Source organism: Anas acuta, chromosome 3 (assembly GCF_963932015.1).
Source record: "Anas acuta chromosome 3, bAnaAcu1.1, whole genome shotgun sequence".
Classification (NCBI taxonomy): Eukaryota; Metazoa; Chordata; class Aves; order Anseriformes; family Anatidae; genus Anas; species Anas acuta.
This window is the reverse complement of record NC_088981.1, coordinates 59,451,980-59,476,409: the sequence shown is the minus strand read 5'-3', so window position 1 is coordinate 59,476,409 and position 24,430 is coordinate 59,451,980. Positions and strand designations below refer to the sequence as shown.

At 39.8% G+C, this 24,430-nt stretch overlaps 2 long non-coding RNA genes across 3 annotated transcripts; one reads left to right on the top strand and one right to left on the bottom strand.

Moving 5' to 3' along the window:
• Window positions 1-1,859: 1,859 nt before the first annotated feature.
• LOC137854221 (uncharacterized) lies at window positions 1,860-15,895 on the bottom strand. Its single transcript, XR_011095025.1, has 5 exons — window positions 15,755-15,895; window positions 10,261-10,453; window positions 9,300-9,365; window positions 2,916-3,052; window positions 1,860-2,812 (listed from the first exon to the last, which is right to left on the bottom strand). It is a non-coding gene; the product is annotated as an uncharacterized lncRNA (long non-coding RNA).
• A 57-nt stretch (window positions 15,896-15,952) lies between these two features.
• LOC137854218 (uncharacterized) lies at window positions 15,953-23,522 on the top strand. Of its 2 annotated transcripts, XR_011095022.1 has the most exons (6): window positions 15,953-16,160; window positions 18,561-18,667; window positions 19,957-20,228; window positions 21,343-21,540; window positions 22,238-22,628; window positions 23,285-23,522. It is a non-coding gene; the product is annotated as an uncharacterized lncRNA (long non-coding RNA). The 2 variants fall into 2 exon arrangements; XR_011095021.1 differs by lacking the exon at window positions 18,561-18,667.
• The last annotated feature ends 908 nt before the right edge of the window (window positions 23,523-24,430 follow it).

Below are 24,430 nucleotides of genomic sequence, written 5' to 3'. Positions count from 1 at the left end.
TAGCACCACATCCCTCAGTATGGTGGAAGCTGCCATCAGGGATGTTGGGCATGGCAAAAAGAGGGTTCCAGTGTGTGTAGCAAGCTGTTTTTCTGTCCTGCTGAATGCTTTTTCCCTGACCTCCCTGCCCCTAGATGCACAAGCTGTCCTGGTTCTGCACACCCCCTGCATACCAGGTGTGGAGGAAGTCACACTGGTTTTCTACTTTAAACCCACTCACAGCTGTTTGTTTTCCCCACTGAGTATATCATCACCAAAAGCAGCCTTGTGCCTCTTGCCTTCACCACCTCACGAGTGTACCTGTTACTGCCACTCACATTTCAGCTGAAGTAGTCTGTTCTTTCTCACATGGGTCTAGATACCCATTTAAGAAAACAAACTTTTAAACATATTTCCTCCTCTTTTTAATCTTAAAAAAAAAAAAATAAAATGTAGTTTTAGCTTTTCCCATAGGGTCTCAAGGCAGTTGTGTCAAAATCTTTTGCTGCTACAGAATCTCACTGGACTTACAATGTAGGTTGCTAAATTCCAAGACATACAGGAGGTTAACTTATTTCTATATAATTATTTCTGTTTAGGACCAAATACAAACAGGATAAATGTATAGGACACAAGAGAAGACAATAGGTTTTTACTGCAGCTTGCTTCTGTGGTTTTTATGCTCTGCTGTACACTGGTGTGAAAGGTGAGTCAAGCCAATATCATCATACGAAGGAGCCCAGGACTGCTTCACTCTGCAGAACCCTGAAGGGGAAAGAAAGCAGCTGCTCCCTGGGCCACCTCAGCGCGGTGATGCCGTGTCACATCATGTACACGTGGCAGCTGGCAAGTGCCACTTCCTGCAAGGTCCTGGGGACACATGGTCTCTCAGATGGAAAATCCCCAGCTGCCAAGGCTTCTCCCACACACTGCAGTTCCCCATGCTATAGGCAGATGGTCAACCTGATCTGTGATCTGCTGACCAGCATGTGGGATCAGAGCAGCAGGGTGCTGCTCTGCAGTTGTTGAGATACAGGACGTTTGGGAGAAGAGAAGGGAGGGGAGGGGAAAGGGAAGAAATGGCAAAACAACCAACATTTACTTTCCAGTCTCACATGCAGCATGTAAAACCTGATAGCTCTTAGCAGTATGATTATGTAGGGACTGAATGTGATGATACAGGTGCCGCAGGAAAGACCAAGAGAGTCATACAATTCCCCCTAATCCTGTGCAAGTCACTTGCTTCATCGGGAGCTGCTCTGGGTTTGAATAAAATCAGGTGGTGAAAGCAGGCTAGGAGGATTTGAGAACAGCTAGTTAAATTGAGCAATTTCTCCTTTTTAGACTAAAAATAGTTTTGCTGCATTGATCTAAAAGCTAGATTTTGTTCATCAAATCTTTTATTTAAATCTATAGTCCACAGAAAATTAACATTTAAGTTAATTAAACCAGCAATGATCTAAGCACAAGTCTATAAAGAAGGCAGTGAAACAGATACCTTATATCTTCTCTTAGAAGTCATGACTTCTATCACATATAATTACATTCCCCCTGTGGAGTGCATTGGGAAAGACCTGTTTCTAAATGAAGGCAGTTTCTTATTAAAAACAGCAGGAGAAAGGTTCAGACATGAAGGTCTTCATCTGAAAGGCTGATTTTTGAATGAAATCAACCTGAGTCTGTCAAAGCACTGGGGCAAATGATTATTTATGAGTGTGTGAACAGTTGTTTTGCTTTTAATGCCATCATTTCTGCTCTTAAAGTTAGCTTTGCCTTTAAATGCTTTGTTTGACCTGTCCCAGAGCACTTGCTGGAGGCTTGTAGAATTGGCAATACTCAAACCAAGCATCTAGAAGTCATGGGCTTCAAAAAAGCACCAGAAATATGTAGGTCCCAAGACCAGCACCTAGCTATTGCTCTGGCAATGGTATAACTGGCAAGTAGATAGTGAAGGAGGTAGCACTTAGGGAGACAGAGTGCAGATTTTTACAAAGATTTGTGCATGTACTGATGGGTATACATGCTGAGGGTGGTGGAATATAAATACATAAATATTCAAAAGGTGGGAGAGGTGAATTGTAGGGTGGTTCAGGGGTTTAGACAAAGTTGATTGTAGGGCTGTGAGAGAAGGTGGCAGACTCATCAGAGGTGCACTGTGAACCACACCTGGGGTTGGGAGAGAGGTGCTGTAAGGTTTGGTGGGAGTCTCTGGGGCTGTGAGATCCAAGATGCAAAGCTGGCTGGGTGGAAATAAATTGAGGACTATATGAAAAACTTGCTGGCTTGCAGGGTCAGCTCTAAAGCAGCATCTGGGGATCATTTCTCTGACTATAAATACTGTCTGTTTTTTCTATCTGTTCCTTGTAAGACAAGGTTCTGTAAGGATCATAAGCTGTTTTAGACTTATGTCATCTTAGCGTCATGGATTAATCATGCACTATCCAAATGTACATTTGAGCAGTTTCTACAGCCTCTTGAGTTCTGGAAATGTAGCTGGCATGATGATCAGAGAATGAGATTGCTGTGCAAACTACTTCAGGAAGCTCTTGCACTACTGCTGAGGCAATGAACTAACTCTTTTTGAGGAAACAGGGAGTGGCTTGTGTTGTAAGCAAGTCCATCAGTGAGGCTGCACTTGAAAACAGAACTGAAGAAACAATCCAAATGATTTCTTCTGTTGTCATTGTTTTATTTCTTCAAATGAATAGATTGCGCTTCCTCTTTCTCACAGTCTTCATCTTTAACACCAGTGCAACCAGCAACAAGGATTGAGAGGCACTATTTAGCTAATTCCTCATGTCTCAAAGCGGAGGGTATTTTCCCTGAGTTGGGACTGGAGAAAGAAAATGAATAGGTGGTTCAATAGAAAGATGTTTTCAGTTCACCATCAGTCACTACTGCTCCCTGCCCTCCCCATTGAAGAAGTGACACTTTACCCTCTGGAGTCCTGGTAATTTTTCTGGCTCATTCTTACTTGATTCAGAGGATGAACTGGTAGTTTGTCCAAGCAGCTACAAGGAAGTAGCGCAACTCAAGCGTCGAATAGCCCTCATTTGTCTAAAACCTGAAGAATCTGGGAAACATACGGCAAAAGCACAGGGAACAGAAGATAAGAATAATACTTATTGAAAAGCACTTAGTACAAAAGATTTCTTTAGCTCTGATTGCTGTAAAATCAAAGTTTAGATGTATATATACATGTGTATGTCTACATCTACTCTTTCAAGCTGCCTGCCTGTTCACATGATCTATCAGCCTAGCCAGAAAGGTAGTAATAAGAATGCTGCATGAATTTTATGTCACTGAATGATCATTTTTTGGCCAAATAATCTCTTACTATTTCTATCTGTCAGAAGGAGTACATTTCAAACCTCTCATTACTTCAAGTAGAGACACAGGCTATTAATATAGGCTTTGTCTATTTTTCTTTGCTGATTTACCATGGCAATAATAAGAGAATAACTTCTTCCAGGACACCCTGCTTGGGATCACTTCATGGAAAGCAATCAGCTAGCATCATTGGGCTTTTCATCCCTGTTGTTTGCATACAGGTATACTTTGTTTTCAAAGGATTAGTGTGTGTAAGGCAGGCCTCCGCAATGACGTTGGTATCTTCCTCTGGAAGGAATCACCTGCCTATGTATTGTGTTTGGAGTTATCAGAAATCAGCTAAACTCCAGGCTTGCATAGAAAAATATGAAAGATAACAAAGAAATGAACCCAAGCAGTCCTTTTAATGACTATTTTTGTGGATTTATGAGATAGAATGTACCGAGTTTTGCAGGGCTCCCATTTATGCTATTTTTTAAATGAGCTGGTCTGGGACATAGCATTGTAACTGTAAATGCATTTTTTTCCCTCTTTTTGAGACTTGGTAGAGATGGAGATTACAGAGCTGACTGAAACCTGAGTGTGGATGTGGGGGAAAAGAAAGGCTGAACAGTCACAAGACTGCTGCATCATATGGCAGAGAATATGTGTGCAAAGCAGGAAGAGACTGGTGGCAGAGAAGGACAAGAGCCCTCATATTTGTGTATAGATCAGCATCGTTGTGCCATCTGGTATCATGATGACCCCAGCTTTCCTGCAGAAAGCATCTACTTTCAAAGCAGTTGGCAATGGCCCTCATACCCCAGGAATGACTAGTTAATCTCTCAAATGACCCTGATGAGATACTGGAATTAACTTCTCACCTGTTAGAGATCATAAATTCATAACTGTTTAGTTTCATATTAAAATACAGGGTCTCCTTTACAGTTAGCTACATGCATTTTTTACTATCACACATAAGCATACGCATACAGTTACACAAAGAAACCAAGGAATATTTTACCTTTATAAGGAAAAGAATTGCAGAGGTCTGATGGAGCAGGAAGAGTCCCCTTTAGTGTGAGGATTATGCCTGGCCCCTCCCCGGCTCCTGCCATATGTAGATATGCAGGCAGATAGCTCAAAGAATCATTATTCCCTGTCTGTCCTCTGCCTTGTGATTCCCCACTATTACCTCTCATTCTGTGCTAGCAAAATCACTGTGTATCTAAGCACAACTAGACCAGGAGGATGGAGTGGGAGGGCAGAGATTCACAACATTTTTATTTTTTTCTTGCCATGTTAGTTGTTGTCCATACCACCTGTACAGTGGTTTATTGCACACTGAATGGGTGCAGGTGCAGTAGAAGAGAGAAAAAGTGGTAACAAGAAACTGAATGTGAAGGTGCATCTTGCTAGCACATTTCTGGCTGAAAGTGGCCGTGAAAGCTATGGCCTTTGAGTGAGTAATATATTGTTTCAGGAACATGCATATAATTCCACTTTCCAAACTAAGTTTATGGGAAGAGGGAGGAGGAGAGTGAAAAACAAAGCTTATTATTGGAGCTTTCTATCTTTACTGCTCAGAAATTATTTCCTTACATACAAGAATACATCCTTCTCTATCATTACTGTAGTATCTGAATACATCTTATTTTGTGGACCTTAACATTACTCTTTTTTTTTTTTTTTTATTTTTTCCTCATGCAAATGGAAAGCAATCAGATTCTCTGTTGAGTTCCAGACAAGTAGGCAGAGAATGGCATGGTTCTATGATTTTTCTATGACTTTTTCTTTTTTTCTCAACTGCTGGTATGTTCTAAATGTAGGAAAACAAAAGTGGTGATAGATGAGGGACTGAGGGATGCTGAGCCCAGCATTTTAGCAGTGCCCTTGAATTCTTGTTTTACCTGTTCACCTGTAATTGTAGCTTATAAGAAGCACATCAGAAGCCTGAGGTAGAAATATAGACAGATCACTGAGCTTGAAAAAACGAAGCCGTGGGCTCCCAAAGGACACAACAAGGCCAGAGCCAAGACTGTGCTTTGCTGTGAACATAGTGAAATGTATTAGTCTCTCTATAACAGAAAGATAAATCCTTAAGATGTGCAGACAAATGTCTTAGAAACTTTCATAGTGCTTTTGTGCTCAGCTCAAATGCTTATTTCTAAAAGTGGAAAAGAAGCTAATTCTCCATCTGCACCCAGTCCTGGCTTACAGCTAGAAATGCCTGCCAAGATAAACACTTAGACCCTAATCCTCAGCCTGGTGGAGTTAGGTACCTCAGTGCACTTGAGCATCTGGGCTCTAGCATCCACTTTGAAGATGGGCTTTTGAATAGAGTGCTTGCTCAGCACAACTTGTTGTTTCACAAGGATATCAAATAGCCTGACTTCAGTGATTTCCAACTAAGGAGGTGTTTTGAGGTGAGCATATAAACCTCTGCCAGTGCTTGAGAAACCTAGTCATACATTCAAAATGAGCACTAGTCATTTAATAACATTTCATATTTAATAACATTTCATTTGGAAAAATCATAAAGGATATGAGTAATAGGAATTTAAGAAAATTCTCACAAATCATTCAATGTCTCCTCTTAGAAGAAAAAGAGCACTAGGTAAGACGGCGTATTTGCTACAGATGGCCTTTCACACTTGCTGCAAGCCTGATGATGTAGAACAGCAGATTTGTGGCTTCTGGGTAAGGAAAATCTGCAGGAAATATGAAAACTTCTGAAACTCTCTCACTCATTTCTTACTTCTTCATCAAGCATTTATTTACAGAAGTATTTCTCCAGGGACAGACCATTCAGGAAAGAAAGGAGAGAGAGAGAAAGAGAGAGAAAGAAAAAGCAAGAAAGCAAGAACTATTAATATCCTGTGAAGAGAATGTAGCCTTATGACTTCTCACACTTCCTTGATTATCTTACAGAATTTAAAAGTAATTATCAGTATGTGAAAGAACCTTCATGTTTTGTGTGCTGTGGATTTCAACTCGCCAAGACAGTGATGTGTTGCAATATAAATCATCAGGATGTTAAGAATGTGTCCCTGTGTTTTAGTACTATGTATTATTCAAAACATGAATGGTATACATGTATGATTTGAGCTGATTGAACTGAAGACAGGATCTCATAAGACTGCTTGTTTTAAACCAGAAATAAGAATGAATGACCCATACAAAACTGTATAAAACACCATACAAAATTCACCCTGTTCTAGTCTGAACTGAACCATATCTTGAAAGCGATTCAGTTAAGAATGGTGGTATAAACACTTGCTCTTTCCACATGCACTCTCTCATTATAAATATCAAAGTATAATACTCAGGTTGGAAGCAGAGACTGAATAACTGGAAGTAAAAGTCCTTCTGGAGAGGCCTTTGGCCCCTGAGTAGAACAGTACCCTCAAAAATTTTAAAATTAATACACAAAATGAGAGCTTAACAATAATTACTACATTCATTAATGTTTAGAAAATATCGCATCACCACTACACTGTAACAACCCTGATTGCAGATTATTAGGCTGTACTTCAGCCCAGAATTTATAGCTCCCTTCTAAGTAGCATTGCCTGAGGTGGCCAATGTGGATTTCTTGGGGTCACAGAAAACATCCTGCATGTCTACAGCTATCCCCCCACCCCATTCAGATCAGTGTTTGACCCTAATCAAAGCTCTGATAAGCATCAGATTATTTCTAGACCTTTACATGTCAGATATATCACCTGGGTGTGGTACCACAGCAATTCATATTTAATACTGTCATGACCTTGTACTTAATAACTGCATTAAGATACTTGATAAGTATGTACAAAGTCCAACTCAAAGTAATGTATCCTCTGAATCATGACAAATGAATGGGGGTTTGTCATCTACTCAGGTTATCTTTTTTTCTTCTCTTCTGTCATCTGATAATTTTATTTAGTGACCAAATGCAACATGGTGGTTGCCTGGAGACTTCCAGTCGCTTGTAGATATGTTATTAAAAACGATGACCCTGAGGCTGAAGCCTGAGGCTGAAATGCAGGGTGAAAAACCTTACAACTTATCGTACATACGTTGCCGTCGTGTTTCTTCTTTCAGTGGATGATATTCTAATAAACTGGATGTCTTGTTGTGAGCACCCTCTAATCCAATTTTCAGGTGATAGAAAATAATTCTTTTGTTTTTCTTGGGGAACAGATTTTGAAATCCAGAGAATTGTCTTTGAGAAGAAGAATAAAGTCTTACCTTTTAATACTATGATGTTGTAGCTGAAAAGGAAAATAGCTACACAATGCCAGGGACAAAATATGTTTGCTTCTGAAACACTGAAGAAAATTGTATTTTCAAGACAGTGTTCCTCTTTCATGTATCTGCAATTTATGCATCTAGTCTCTTAACTGTTTTCTTGTCTCATGTCTATTAGCTGATCTCCCAGGCCTCCCCTGTCCAGTCACTGGCCAGAAAGGAGACCTTTTCTTTTCTGCCATTTTGAACACAATGCATCTGGATGCTTTTAGAAATCTACATGTGGACGAGAGGAATCAGGTTATGGAAGTGTCTATTCCTCAACACTAAATACAAGGTGAGGTAAAACAACTTAATCAGATGCACGTCATAGAGTCATAGAATCATTAAAGTTGGAAAAGACCTCTGAGATCATCTAATCCAACTGTCCACCTACCACCAATATTGTTCACTAAATGACAGCATCTTGATTAGGTCAGACATTGCCTGCTATGTCTGTAGGACAGACATAATCTAGTTCTAAGGAAAGAGCGAAAACGAAAACAAAAACAAACAGCTAGAAGCAAGGTAGAAGAGAGACTCTGAAAAACCTGAACTCCACCAATGGCAGGTTAACTCACAATGTCTACTTCTGAGGATTGACAGATAAAAAGGCAAAGGATGCTAGTTTGTTTGGAAAAGACTTCTCAGTTGCTTATTCATCATGGTTAACCTCTACACATTTATGAGCTTGTGTAAACCCCACCAAATATTTTTCTGAGTGTAACTTACTTGTGAGTGTAGCTTTTTTTTCCTTTTCTTTTTTTTTTTTTTCTGAAACCTCTTCCTTATAATTAGAAACAGTTTTTTTTTTTTCTCCACTCTGCATGATTGAAAAATGACCACAGCTATATCACTGTGCACTACCTGAGGAAGTAATCAATCTCTCTTTTATTTTTTATACTATTTTAATAGAATGCTGCATATTTTATGAAAATCTATCTCAAAATAAATAAATAAATTGATTTCTGCCAGTGAGTAGTAAGTATTTGGTTTATATCTTGGACTTCCCTTAATTTTAATTTTAAATGTAATAAATTACTTCATTCTCAAGTGCCATTTTGAACATTAGTCCATTGTGAAGTAGCTAAACCAATAACATTTTTATCTGAGTTAAATGTGAATCAAAATATAATGAATGAATCTGTACATGATTTTTCGACTTTCTCCAATATTTTTTCACCTTCACTTGCATTTTACACTGATCTGCATACCTTTTATTTTGTAAGTTGGTGGGCAGAAGTGTGTGATTGCATCTGAAAAGTGAGTTATACATACAGGTATATGAATGTAGGCAGCAACTAAGGAAAGCCATCAGAAAACCATGTTTGAAGCTTGGGTAGAATCAGATATCTCTTTTTGTCGCTTCATTGGATTCCTCCCTTCATGCAATGTATAATGACAAAATTTGTTAAAATTCTCTCAGCCAGGCTGAGAGAATTTTTATATTTTATATTTTTATATTTTTATATTTTATATCTTTTATATTTTTTCTTCCTTTTCTTCTCTCTCTTTTTTTTTTTCCTTTTTCCCTGTTTTTCTTTATCTTTTTTTCTTTTCTCTTTCTCTTTTTCTTTCCCTTTCTCTTTCTTTTTCTTTTTACTTTTCTTTTTACTGTCTTCTGTTTGCTGTCTCTGTGTGGCAAGTATAACAAGAGTCACTAAATTCTTGCCCTAGGTCCAGGTTTGGAAGTCATGTTTGCCATGGAGCCTCCTTGATTAGATTCTGGTGCAGGAACTCACCAGTGGTTGGGTGATTACTACTGTGGTTTCCTCTATGGTGTTCTTCATTATTCCCCCTTGGTCTGTCTGAAAAAAAAAAAAAAAAAAAAAAAAAAGAAAAAAGTGCATGTGATTTTCATCCATCTCTCTTTCTCTTTGAATCCTTCATTGGTTTCTTAACAACCATGTATCACATGCAGACTCCTTGTTAGGGTTTGAAAGACTTTCTGCAACTCTATAGACTGCAACTTCAAGTGCCTCTTGAAGTTCACAGTTATCTTGATGTCTACATCATTGATCTGAGCATGGGTGACCTCATCTCTAATCTGTTCATAGTAGAAGGGTTCTTGAAGTCTTACAGAAATATTGTCCCACTCTCCTTCCACCACCCATTAAAGCTTGTTTCTGTCATGGTGAGGCCCAATTTTATCGAATAATATCTTTAAAATTAACAGAAACATCATCAAAACATGACTTGTGCCAGATCCAAGCAGTTTTGAGGGGAAGGCTGTGATTTCTACACTCCCTTAGTCCATAATCAACATATTGGTTGTTCTCATTGTAGCAACACATCTAAATTTAGACAGCAAAGTCTTTGTCTGTTAGATTGCCAATTTACTCTGTGCCAAGTGCAGAACAAAGTTCAGGCCCTGCATAGTTTGGCCCCAGGTTAAGATTACTTACAGCTGGAGTGGCATGTCACTGCTGGCTTGCTGACCAGGCATTCTTGCAGGTAGCACTTAGTGCTACACCTGTTTGGATTTCATTGCTGGGTGTAACTTAGGGTATCGTCTTTGACCAGTAAACTTAAACCTAATATGGAAATGGCTCCTTAAAGCCTGCCCCTTTGCTTGTGTGAGACCATGGAAATAAAGAACCGCTCACATGGTGTTTAGGAACCCTCTGTTTTCTGTGCAAAAATATTTCTGGAAAGGTACTCTCCATAGAAAGAGCTCATCTTCAGAGTGCCCTCTCCTCTCACCTTGAATCTGGCAACCTGTGGAACAACAGGCAGCCACTTCGATTTTCTCCAGTATTTGAGGGAAAACGCCCAGTTTCTGAAAAGCTGAAAGTACATTGTGTATGTGTGTGTTTTGGGGTAAGCAAGCATACTGGGTGATGAATGAGAAGAATTGTCCAGATCAACTGATCAGGTGTACATTTGTCCAAATCACCTTGAAAAAAGGAACAGAAAAGCAACATATTATGTAAAATGCATGTTGGAAGGTAGCGCTGAAGATAAATTCTGTCTGCTGTGCTTAGCACAACTGCAAACTTTTCATTGCACTCCTCTGTTTGCTGGCAAATAGTACAAGGCTCGTCTTGCATCCAGGACATTGCATAATGATTTTTAGGCTTAGTCAGTATCTTACAAATTCATATGAGGCCCAGTGAAATGAAGGTAAAGTTTAATTAATTTTAAAATAAATACAGGTAACTTTTTTTTTTTGTTTAAAAATGTCAAAGTAAAACATTTGAACTTAAATAAACACATTCCTTTTCCCCTAGCTGAAACAATTTCATGAATTTGCCATGGATTTCTGTGTAATTTTGTCTAAGCCCCAAACCTCATTTTTTGGAGAATAAGATACTCAGAGAAAAATGTTTCCAATTCTTTCCATATTTAGAAATGCATAAGGGAAAAATCATATCTGTCTGCAGGATTAGGATCTCCTGCTCTTCCAAATGTATGGCCTTTGGAGTTGTAACTGGGCGTTTGTGCCAACAGCCACAGACAAAGTGAGCTGAGACTCATCAACATTGATAATATTAGCTATAGTTTTGGCAAGTTGATGCCAAGCAGCTATTTACCATGATGCTCACCTCATCCAAGCCTCTTCACTGTTGTTTCCCTGGATATGCCCCTGATGGTTTCAGCTTTCTCCCTCTAGCTTGCCTTCCTTCTCTCACTCCCTCCTTTGCTTCTCTCTCTCTTTTTTTTTTTTTTTTTTTTGTGTGTGTGTGTGTGTGTGTGTGTGCATATGTGCATGTCTATCCCTTTAGTTTATCATATTCCTGCCCCTACCCCAAGTGCAACCAGGGCTTGGGAAGACAGTACAACTGTGAAAATACCAGTGTTTGCTGCCATAGATTTTTTTTTTTTGGTGTATTTTATCTCCTTTCTCTAATTTTTGGCTGTCTTGTCTGTTTTTACTGTAAGCAGTTCAGGGTGTGGACTGCCTCCTCCTCTTCATCCCCACAGTGCCTAGGATTGCAGATCTCTGTTTATGGTTCATTCTTAACAGCAATAACAATAAGCATGTAAATAAAATGGACAAGAGAATTTTATGTATTTACCTAGTTAGGAGATAGTGAAGAAGCACATTTTTTGCCTAAAAAATTCTCCCTATATGAAGAAAATAATTGTCATTCTGTAGTGAGATTCTTGCATGCTTATTTTACTTCAAGCGTGTTTTGTATTTTTATCTTCTACTGGCAGCCTTACGTGACTCCAGATAGCAGTCTCTCTCACACAATAAATCCTCACTCTTATTTTTCTTTCAATTTTCCTGCAGACCAACTTAAAATTTACCAATCTCCACATCCACAGCCTTACATAAATTCTGTTTTCTGTCCTGCTTTGCAAACCTAATTAACAGCAGAGTCCTGCAAGAACTCAGCATGTATAAAAGCTGGGGTAGGCTCCTGGGCTTCAGTTTCTTTTTAAGAAACAAAGTTGATAGAGGTATTCTGTGCATCCTACAGTGGTTCCTTATTTCCTGTGACGGCAGTCTCTCACACAGCTGTTTGCCAGAATTTCTCAGACTCACCCAGCAAAGCTGGGATTGGAACAAATCAAAATGAACAGTTTCCAAGCTTTAATCCTACACTCAGTTCCCAACCTATGCTAGAAGGGCTTGCATACATTTTCCCCTCTCAATCCACGAAGCCTCTTATATAAAATGCTTTCCTAGGTCACTCAAAAATCATTCTGTGATGATTCAGTCGTCCATAATCTTTAAGGAGCTTTTGGCACTGCTTGGTAACTTCTTGGGAATTTGAGGAGGGCAAATATAAGGTGCACTGTATAAGTGTATGAGGGAAAATATTTTTTCAAGGCTCTTCATTTATAGCTCAGCAAAGATCAAGCATGAAAATAGTACAGTTTCAATTAGCTGCTAGTCTGGATGATACTGGCAAGCTGTAAATAAAAACCATCTGTGTTTTGCTGGACTGTGAATAGGCTCCTTTGAGCAGCCGAGGAATGGCTTGAGTTGGCTGTTGGAGGCTCAGAAAAGCCCCAGTCTGCATGACGGGATTCTGCCCTGCTCAGCTGTTGGCAGTTACCTAACACAGTTGTGTTTCTTTTCTTTTTTTTTTTTTTTTAATTGACTTGCAACAAACTTCAAGTTAACCTCAAACTGAGGTCAGTCTGAGGCTATGTAGACAACATATATGCATGATGCTGAAAATATCTAAAGGGTTCTGATTACTTCAACTCCTGTCAATCTAGTTACAGACCTTAACATAAGACAGAAACTATTCTGGTCCCACAAATCTCCAGTCCTCCTAGCAATGGGGTAAGACCAGATCTCTTAGGCTATTTTTTTCAGATTCTGATTTTTTTTTTTAATATCAGTGTTCAACACATGGTGTTCATTTCCCTACCAAAGTGGAACCACCAGAACTAAATGTGAACACAGATGAATCATATTTTCTACAAACTAAATGCTCCTGGGCAACAGAAGTCTCTGTCTGTAAAATAAATAAACAAATAAATAAATAAAGTGCAGGATAAAAAAAAAAAAAAAAAAAGACAGTCTCACTTTCCTACATGTTTCTAAGGGCCACTACTTTCAAATTTAGTCTTTCAAAGAAGAAGCTAATCACACCTGCAAGTTCTTGGCATGATGTAACGTGCTGCAGCGAGGTCTCCAGGTGCTGTAACTGATTTTCTCAGAATTTTGTCAAAATCGTCTTGTATGGGACCAGAGCTGATCTGATTAGAAATCTTTCTACTGAACATTAAAAATAGTTTATATTGAAATTATTCGTGACCATCAGTTGATTTAATTAAATTCCTACTTTTGAGAAACATTATGAAAATGTTCTTAAGCTATTAAATACCCATTTGTGTAAAAATATTTTCATAGCTGAAAAATTAACTTGGTCTACAGCAAAAGAGCTCCAGCTTTTTAAATGGTTAAAAGCAAAGTTAGTTTAAAAATGATCTACATGGAATATTAAGATTTACCAAATAATAATCTTTTTTTTCTAACCTCACAAAAATAGTCAAACACTCCAGTTTTGGCTAAGAAAAATGTTCAAACCTTGAACATTCTTGTAGAAGCACTGAGTGTGAAATGGCTTTTTAGGTGACATCGTTTCATTTTGCTAATCTGCCAAATCTATTCTTCACTCCCTGTGAAGTGGTCAGGTGTTAATCAACATTACCCTATTAGCTATGGTGTTCTCTGTTTTAACTGCCTGAGGATGGTATTGTTTGCACAGATGCCCTAGCTGGGGAACTGAATTAATATCCATTTTTCTTGGCTGAAAGGCTTGTTTTTCATGTCTTGCCTGTCTTTTTGCAAACATAAATGCAAAATTACTTTTAGACTTGCATTTACAATTAGCTGTTTTCACACAACAGGCTTTCTTTCCTGCTGATGTTGGTTCATTAGTATGGAGATAAATTTTCATGCTTTCACCTACAGGCCCGATCCTTTCCCCACTGAAATAATTAAATATGTTGTCATTAAGATCAATGCAACCAGTGCCTGATCCTGCATCACTATTCCTCTTCTCCTGAAGAAGTTGCATACTTTCCTAAAAGTGATGGTTAGACAGTAGGTTGCTGTCCATTAAACACAACTTTAAGGTGTGTGGGTTTTCCAGTTCAGTTCTTCTGTCTTCTCATTCATACTGAGTATGCTCACTTGACAGTACCGTTTGTCATAGTCCCTTGCTCAGTATAATAGTCAGTGCATCTTTCTAATGAGTTAAGAGTTTTCCAAAAAAATTAAGTCCATTTTCTTCCTTAGGAGTCTTTCTTTCTGATTTGTTCCATAACTCTTTAAGGAAGACAAATCAGAGATCAGCATTGTATTTAGCATTGAAGGTGGAAAGGCTGATTTGCACTTTACGTTGCATCCAAACCCTATGACTTGTCCTCTCCCCAGTGTACAGGAGGGATTTCTAAGTCAGTTATTTATTTATTTATTTTTAATTAGAAAACTATACCAACTTGCCCTGACAGAAGCCCAAGCTGTGAAAGGAACCCTGTTTCATAAAGCAAATACTTATTGCCTTTTCCAGGGCATTTGGTCTTGCTTCTAAGCAAAATGAAGCTTACTTTAGCTTACTACCTAGGAACAGACACATACTTTAACCAGTTCTTTGCAGGATAAAATGTGCTAGAATTTTCTGTATTTCTTTTTCCTTCTTCACAGACTTTCAGATTATTTAAAGCACTGAAGTGAAAATAATGTAATGGCTATAAGCGACACAATTCTCTGTTCAAGCATACCTCTCTCAATGCCAGAACAAAAGACTGTTTTCTGCTTTAGTAGACCAAAGACACCATTGAAGAACACCATACAAGTAAAGGAAGTCTTAGACACATGAGCATTTGGCATACAAATGACTCTCTTCTGCCTGCACCTGCTTAATTTTGCCTACATTCAGTTTTGACTAGGTCCCTACCACAAAAGTGATAATGAAAAAACATCCAAGGATGGATGAAGCTGGTAGTTTCTTGTTTCATAGCATCCAGAATATTACCCTGCAAGGACAAATGTAGATTTTTGTTTATAACTTCTCTAGAAATCCACTTATAATGTTATCTGGAAGACTAATTATTAAATTATTACCTGTGGGAAAACTGGGTAGAGTACATGGAAGGAAGACCTTTCTCTACCCTAACCAGGTTTCAAATCCATGAGTGGTAATGGCTAAGAAGATAAAGGCAGTTTGATGATCTTACATACTTCAGCACTGTGTTGGGGAACATTTCCCAGATTTTGCTGAGGATGCCCAAGTTTTGGCAGCAAGAGAGAAGGGGAGGTGCAGGCGGGGGGGGGGGGGGTCAATACGGGAGAGGCTCTCAGTACAGGGCCCAGCCTCTATCTGCCTCCCTTGTCACCAATCACATGGGCACCCTTGAGTAGTTTTGACTCATGTAAGATTTTCCTACTTTAGCTGTGAAGGAAACAAAATGGCTGCTCCTTCTCTTTGCTATCCCTTGGCCAAAATGAATTTGAAAATATTAGTAGGATAGCTGGCAGACTGGACAAATGTGTGGTGCTTGGAGAAGCTAATTTTTGGAGGCAGAAACAAAGAGAGCCAGCATTTCCTTATCTCTGATTTTTGAAAGATTGTGAGCATCTGCCAACTCTTTTACTAGCTGGTATTTGTAATTGCTTTAAGGTATTGCGTTCAAGTGCTGTAAGTGTATTTTGAAATTGCTTCTCAGGGGAGAGTTTTCTGAGATGCTACTGGATATAAAGTAAATGACGCACAGCTGAATTCCTTACCTACTTCTTCACCATGCAGTTCCAGTGACACAAGAAGCCACAGGCATGCAAGGCTCGCAGGTCCTGCACCCGAGCCACCACTCCCTCACCATGCTGTTGCTTCTCCCTCCTTCGTCTGCGCCATCCTCCTGTGGCCCGATCCCTCTTTTCCTCCACAAACTTTTAACTCTCAGTGGTCGAACCAAGTGGTTCTTACCTCTCAGCTAGGACCCGAACCCTGTAATCATAAATCCATTAATTACTAGACTTCTTCTGTATGAATAGAAGTCTGGTAAGGTGCTTATTATTTAGATGACAGAGAGAGTGTTTCCTGTTTGTCTGGTTCTGTTCTTACGAAGTATCCTGCTACAAACAAGTGCTTTGGCTGAAGCCTCAGCTTTCATAGGATCAGTCTGGTTTTACCAAGGTGAGTCTACATCCTGGAGCCTGCAATTGAAGGTTAATGCCCTGGAAACTATTTTCTTGCTCACAGAAACTTTGTTTTGCTATGTTATGGTGCGGGCATGCAGAGCAATCTCTACATACTGCTCTGTTGTGATGTCACTGTGCTGCAAAATGATACGCTGGCATTTACAAAGCAAGAAGAATTACAACCCCCAAAAAACAGATTTACAAAGTCTTTGTTTCTTACCAGGTCTGGTAAGGCAAAAACAAATCAACAATTTGAAACATATCACAGTAGTCTTTAGAGAGAATTTCAACTAAATGTTAGTCATTCTTCTATTACTAAGCTGATACATAATTGTTGCTGAGTACATAGGAAGCTTGCAAATTGCTTTAATATTGAAATGTCTAATTAAATATTTGGATTAACTAAATAATAGATTTAAAATGACGTGAAGGGACATCATGTGAGTAGCTGACTTTTCTGGTAATGGCCTTGGGAGAGAAGTATGTGCTATCAAACAAGCCTCTGCAGCAAGTGTGCAAGGAAGGAACTGATCTATTTCTGTATAAATTCTAAGAAAAAATCCGCACAGAAATAGTCTTCTCTAATTGATGCGATTTTTATTCAGACAGTTCTTACATTGTTTGTTTATTGGGAGTAGCTGAGTTGGATGAAATGCTATCTCTTATTTGCTCTCTGCATAGGGAGCCCAGGTGTCAGCCCTGTCAGCCCAGGTGCAGAATGGAGGGTATGCCTAACAGGTGATCCCCTTTTTTAGGGATAATTTGATTTCTCTGCTAACAGTGCAAATGGCTTTATTTTTAAGCACTAGTTACATCAGATTGAGGCTATTTCTAGAGCCTCACAAGCAATAATTAACAATTTCCTCTCAGATAATCCAACTAGGTTACTAAATCTAAGGTTAACGGTCTTCTTGCTTTAAGTGGTCTTAGCGTCTACATCTACAAAGCCTTCTATGTTAGAAGAACAATTTAGTGACAGAATTACTTTGGAGGATATGTATCCAAATGATTGTTCTTAACTTATTCCATTACTTTTCTTAATGAAAACACTGAGTAAAGTGTTATGATTTCTTCATTTTTTTTTTAATGCATAATGAAGATATAGCAGTTCCTTCTAGTTATCCACAATGATTTTAGTTAAAAGGTGAATATATTACCAGAGGAAGTTAATTGTATATGGGCCAGCAGATTAAAAGGATTTCCAATTAAAATGTCAGAAACATGTCAGAAGCTGGAGCCAGAGCTTCACAGCTCAGTGACCAAGCTGCTCCAAACAAACAAATTGGATCACCTTATTGATTCAGATATGGGTTCCAAGATAACATGTTTTCAGTTTGCTATTTTCAGCATTAATGTGGATGCTATTAGAGAGCAAAAATGCTGTATTAGCCATTCACCTACTGAATTAATGTTCATAAAATTCCCTTGTAATGACAGTGCTTGGAAGATTTCAGCCAATATGCACAGGCATATGGAAAGAGTGATGTATTGGAAACAGTTTTGAAGATTATATATCTCCATGCCATTCATGATTTTTGAAAGAATATTTATGACATAGTCACCTTTTTGTTTGCCATTGTCATCTGTAGTTTTGTGCATATCCATTTACAGAAGCATTCAACAGGATACTTCTGACAGCAGAAAACTAGAGTAGGAGTCTCGAGGCCCAGCACTACAGTGTTGTCATCAGGGTTGGTTTTGCCATTGTATCAAGTGTAGGTAGGATTATTCTTAAGACAGTAGGCACAGACAACAGAAACTTGTGAATTTTTCAGGGAAAATTTATTTTAATTTTATTTTTATTTCTGTCTGTTTGAGAGTTTTTTAAAATGCCAACTTCCCTGCTTGGTAGGGGCATATCGTGACAATGTAAACCAATGTCTTGTAAAACAGTAGATTTTAATCTTTTTCAGGAAAAGTTAGAAGAAGATGATATAATTGTTGGGAGAGTGAGTCAGCCTCATTTCCTGACCAAATTCTATTTTGGCTTAATAACTTCCCTTTGTCTGAATTCCCCCACACTTGCAGAGACACTGTAGTTTATGTCCAACCTCACAGTATTCTGATGTGGTGTGATGTGGATCCTCCTTTCCACTGCGTATGTGTGTCTATGCTGAAGTTGTGGGAAGAGTGATTCTTGCTTGTTAAATCATCACTCTGCAGTCTTGAGTTAGTCTTTACGTAAAAGGTGCTGTGTAAGTGTAGATTTCAAAGCAAATGTGTTATTATGATCTTTATTATTATTATTTATTCCTATTTTGAGTGAATACTTTGAACTATTGTGTAATGTCAGATATTTCTAATTATTCTTCTTTAAGAAAATGAACTAAACTCTATGGTCTCCAATAGGATCTGAGTTGGCATGTTATCTTTGATCTAAGTCGAAGTATTTTAGATCCCTCAGGTGGTGTTGGCATGACATGTGGATTGAATTTCTGAAGAATCTCAATCTCAAACTGTATAATCTCATATTGACTTGACAAGACAATAACATTTATCAAGGTGATGTCATATTTAGTGATGGTAAGGTGACTTTTCTAAACACCCTACAACTCTAACCAAAAATCTGACAAACAAGAACATGCTAATCTTATAACAATAAAAATAATTATCTTTAAAAAGGAAAACCTTGACCTCTCTTTACCTGTAAAGCATAAGGAGGTCGCCTTTGTGATCTGATGATGGACTGCCCTTGAATTCTTACATCATATACTAAAAATGTCAACACAGGAACCTCCAAAGGAATGAGCCTCTCTTCTGAGATGCGCTGAATATACACACTAGCTACGTTTGAGTCACTCAGTGAAGTACTTCTGGAATCTCAACACATTGCTATAGTATGTTACAGGTCTGGTGTCGCATGCCCTAATAGCAGGGTAGAGAACTGTAGCTAATCTCACCTTCATGCACTCAAGGCATAGTCACTCTTCACAGAAGTAGTACCACGGTGCTGTTAGACCTTTGTTGAAATTTCTGCTGTCTGGCAGCCTCACTGATGGGCTGGAATGGGCTGAGGGGTGACCCTGAATCAGCGCATCCCCTGGCTGTACCACAGAAGCCCTCCCCTGCCCCAGGGCTGTGCTCCTCCCAGGCAGGTTGCTGCCAGGGAAGCTGGGTGCCCACCACCCTGCTGGGCTCCTCCAGTTGACCTCTGCTGCCCCGCAGCTTCCCCACTGGCACAAGTCAGCAGGAACCTTAAGTAGATTTGTTTCCTGATGTTTACAGGCTGCAGGTTGCTTTGGTAACATGGTTAAATGCCAGCCCGGGCATGCTAGATTTCATCTGTGCTGTTGTCTTTATTAGATGACCAGGAATTCTCTTTTCCCAGCACACTAGTTCTGATGTTTATGTGGGACCATGGTCAGGTCAGCTCAGGCAGAGCAGGGCTCTTTCAGCATTGCTGTTCACAGGGGCTATGTTGTTGCTTTGTCTGATTTATTTTCCTCAGTATCACAGTGAAATTAGTAAGCCTAGAACATGTCCCTTCTCCCTCTCCCACTGTGAGAGGATGTTAGGCCTGCACCCCCTGCACAGGATGGGGAAAAAATGCTGCACTTCCATAGTGCATAACTCAGCTTTGCAGGCTCCCACAGAGACCAGAACCTCTGCAAACATCAGCATCAGATTTTCCATGTGTGGTAGAAACCTGATTTTACTCCAGCTGCCTCAGGTGATCAATGCACTGACACCAGTTATCATAGATGTGAGGTTATGTGGGGAGAGGTGGAGTCTCATTAGACACATCTGAAATAAATTAAGGGGTTTCCAACCCTTACTTTGCTTCTCCACAGGCACCATCTTATTCAGAAGTCAAGAACAACAACAACATGGATGGGGGGAGCAGTAAAGAAGGACTTATTCCTTGCATTTCGAAGAAGGATCATGTCATTTTCATTTAGACATAAGCCTCACTGTTCACGGAAGTATTAAAGGCTTAGTGAGTCATTTATACCTAGCTGTACTTCCAAACATTGTGGTGGCTTTCATTGTAGCTCGATGTCACTGTCTGCATGTGTGTGCAGAGAAGAGGATTGTCCACTGTGACCGACACGTCAAGAGAGGGGTTAGCTTATGCTTTATTCAAATGAATTAACAGACTAAGGGAATCCTGTGCCTGAACAGCTTCCTAAAATAGCACTGCTTACTTTCTGTGACACTAAATCTGAGATTAGCATGGTGTTCTCCCTTTCACCTTTCCTTCTATTTCTTCCTTTCACAAAAAGAAAAATAAAGCCTCCTCCTAAAATAGGATATTGAGCATAACTGTCAAGGAACCTTGTTTCATCTGAAATCACATGATGTGCAAGAGAAATATGAAATCCTGAAGCTCATGGAAGCTGACATGAGCACTGCCTGAAAAGGAGCTCTGTAAGACTCCCCAGAATTGCCCTAAAACTAGGCATAATGTATTTGTTTTGCAACATCAGAAGATGGAGTAACACCAAAAACTCAGTTCTATTTTATACTATGTTTGCAAATGCTGTCTAGTATCAGTATAGAGCTTTCGGGAAGGGAAGGGAAGATTTTTGTTTGTTCTTTTCTGGGGGAAGGATTTCCATAAGTATTTTGATTGCTGAGCATTGAGGCATGGCAGATTTCCATTCCTCTCTACCAGTTTGAAAAGCGTTAGCAATGCAGGCCATCTCAAAGAGGTTGTAAGTTTATAAGGCATTAACTGACTTCAAACATAGAAGGAGTTGGATGGCTATGGGTCCCTGTTAAGATCTGTTGTGGTAGGAGTGCTACTTTTGGTCAAAATCTGCCTTGAATGATCTCATCACATCTCAAAGTATTTGGCTGTATAACAAAGCCGTACTCTCTTTTGCACATCACTGTTTTGTGCATATGTGAAGTGACAGCGTCATAGCTACATTATGGGAAGCTCTGAGCAGTCCAGGAGGTGAGAGAGGACTGCATCACCTCTTCTCCCAAGAGTCCTTGATCACCCAATAAACTTCCCTAAATGAGGGATTCAGGTTGTACAAACAGGTCTGCAAATTCTTTGTTATTACTCAGCAGTTTCTTTTCTTTCAGATATATAATAAAAACAATAAAGATTTATTTAGAGTCTGAAGGCCAGAATGCCTTGGAAACCCAATAAGCCTCCATTTCAGCTATAGCTGGGAAGAATTGTCTCTCTACTTTACTTCTCTTGCTGAGTTTTCACATTTCTCTAGTTCTAGGTTTTATTCACTGCAGTATCATAAGAAAACACTGTTCCTGGCAGGATTACACAGCAGGAAAGAAGAGAAGAGAAGAGAAAAGGAGATTTCCATCCTAGTTTGAAGATTGGATAGAATCACAGAACTGTAGGGGTTGGAAGGGACCTCGAAAGATCATTGGGTCCAACCCCCCTGCCAAAGCAGGTTGCCCAGGTAAGTGTCCAGACAGGCCTTGAATATCTCCAGAGAAGGAGACTCCACAACCTCCCTAGGCAGCCTGCTCCAATGCTCCGTCACCCTCACGGTGAAGAAGTTCTTCCGCATGTCAGTGCGGAACTTCCTGTGCTCTAACTTGCAGCTGTTGCCCCTTGTCCTATCCCCACAAACCACTGAGAAGAGGTTGGCTACATCCTTCTGTCCCCCACCCCTCAGATATTTATATACATTGAGGAGATCCCCTCTCAGTCTTCTCTTCTCCAGGCTGAACAGACCCAGGTCTCTCAGCCTTTCTTCATAGGGAAGATGCTCCAGGCCCCGTATCATCTTTGTGGCCCTCCGCTGGACTCTTTCCAGGAGATCCCTGTCTTGTACCAGGGAGCCCAGAACAGTACTCCAGATGAGGCCTGACTAGGGCAGAGTAGAGGGGGAGGATCACCTCCCTTGACCTGCTGGCCACGCTCCTTTTAATGCATGCCAGGATCCCATTAGCCCTCTTGGCCACAAGGGCACCGTGCTGGCTCATGGTCAACCTGTCGTCTACCAGGACCCCCAGGTCCTTCTCCTCAGAGCTCCTCTCCAGCAGGTCGTCCCCCAGCCTGTACTGATACTTCGGGTTGTTCCTTCCCAGGTGCAGGACTCTACACTTGCTCTTATTAAATCTCATTTGGTGTCTTCTTGCCCATCCCTCCAGCTGGTCCAGGTCTCGCTGAATGGCAGTACAGCCTTCTGGCATGTCAGCCACTCCCCCCAGCTTTGTGTCATTGGCATACTTGCTGAGGGCAGGCACTATTCCCTCATCAAGGTCATTGATGAAGATGTTGAACAAGACTGGACTCAGCACCGACCCCTGGGGAACACCGCTAGTCACAGGCCTCCAGCCAGACTCTGCTCTTCTGATCACCACCCTCTGAACTTGGCCAGTCAGCCAGTTCTCAACCAACCTTGACGTCCACTCATCTATCCCACACTTTCTCAGCTTTCCTAGTAGGATGTCATGGGAGACAGTATCAAAAGCCTTGCTTGACATCCACTGCTCCCCCCCCATCTACCCAGCTGGTGATGCCATCATAGAAGGCAACAAGGTTGGTTGAGCATGACTTCCCCTTGGTGAATCCAAGAACAGGGCTAAAATGTAGCTGCCTTTTCATAAGACATCCCTCCTCAGCTACCTAGGCCTTTTTTCCTAACTTTTTTTTTAATTGATGCTTTATTATATGAAAGACTCCCACAGAGTTCAAGGAGGGCTTAATCCTCCTGCATGGAGGTTAGCAGCTGGCTAGATTTGTGCATGGTCAGATGCATTAAATGTGCTCTAAGTAAGCAGGTCAGGATGACTCCTTCAGGTGACAGATGTGGCAGGTAAGACAGCTTAGAGCATGCAGATCCCTCAGATTTCCAGCACAGAAGTCTCAACTGCTGGACACAAGGCAGTAAAGAGCATACAAGTCTACCCAGTCATACGTCAAGTGAATTTTGGGCACAGCAAATCATCTGGCATGGCCAAAGTCTGCCTTTGATGCTAAATTGCAGCAGGAGTCATCCCCTCTCCTGTTCTGTGATGCCAGCTACCAAGTGCATTGGATAGATGATGGCAAAGCCAGCAGATGCACTTTTAGAGGAAGGGTGATTTATCTGCACTGGTGTGTGTAGGCATCTAGCTAGCAATTAAGTCCAAATTGCTTCATTGGTAGCATCACGGCTTGTAGTGTTTATTATTATTATTTTTTTTCTTTTTCAGAAAATAAATTTGTGATACTTCAAGAACTTCAGTGTTACAGCACCTAAAATGCCTTTGGATTGGATACATTCAAGATCAAGTCACAGTCATGCAGAGATTGCATCTCTGAAGCTGGAATTAGGAGAGATTCAGGAACCTCCATCCCTTGGTAGCTCTTGCCCTTGGTGCTATTTTATACTGTTCTGAAGTTTTCACACCCATGGGAGTAATTAAAGACAATGCAAGAATATTACTTGAATTCCCTGCTTTTGGTGTCCTTATTATCACTGAAACATCAGGGGAAGTCAAAGTAAGCTTTCATGTGGGGAAGTTTAATACTTAAAATTTGTGGCATATGAAGTCACACTACCATTCATCTGCTTGACCTTGACAAGTCTTTTATTAGTATTTTGTCTATTTATTATTTTATTTATTTTTATTTTTTGTATTATCTGATTTCATTTTTTTTTTATTGCTGCTATAGCAAGTTTTGCATTCAGCATATTATTCTCTGGCAAGAGGCTGTGAATGAACTCTGTGATTCAGCAAGTCAGCAGCACTGCAAGAAGGACTTCAGGGTCAAAGCAATCAGCTGCTATAGGCATAAAAGCATTGCAGCATCCGGAGTAGGCATGAAAAGAATCAATTTTTCTTTAGAGAACACAGAAACAATTTTTTTACAGTAGAAGGTAGAATCCAATTTTGTGATGATGTAAGGTCTTTTAAATATTTGGTGATGTCATACTCATGTGTTCTGGATGGAATAAGAACCAGGATCATGGTTCACATCAGTGATGGTTGGATTTGCAGTTTTATTTCAAACAGATGCCAGTCAAGAATTTAGATTTTTAGTGAAATGTCACTTAACCATAAGGAACACATTGACCTGAAAAACTGAAAAAAAAATACCTCTCATGGGAACTCATTTTCTTGTGCAATGTGCATATTTTTGCTCTCACTTCCTTAAAATGCAACAAAAGAAACCAAAAGCAATTTGTCAATTTGGCTTAGAATCAGAAAATACTGAGGCAGAGGAAACTGCCCAGCATAAGATTTTTTTTTTTTTTTCTTTTCAAAATACTAAATTTTGAACATGCAAAATATTTCCTGGCGGTTTTGCTTTGTCCATGGGATGAATGCTAAGGTCAGTTCCTCATACATCTGCCC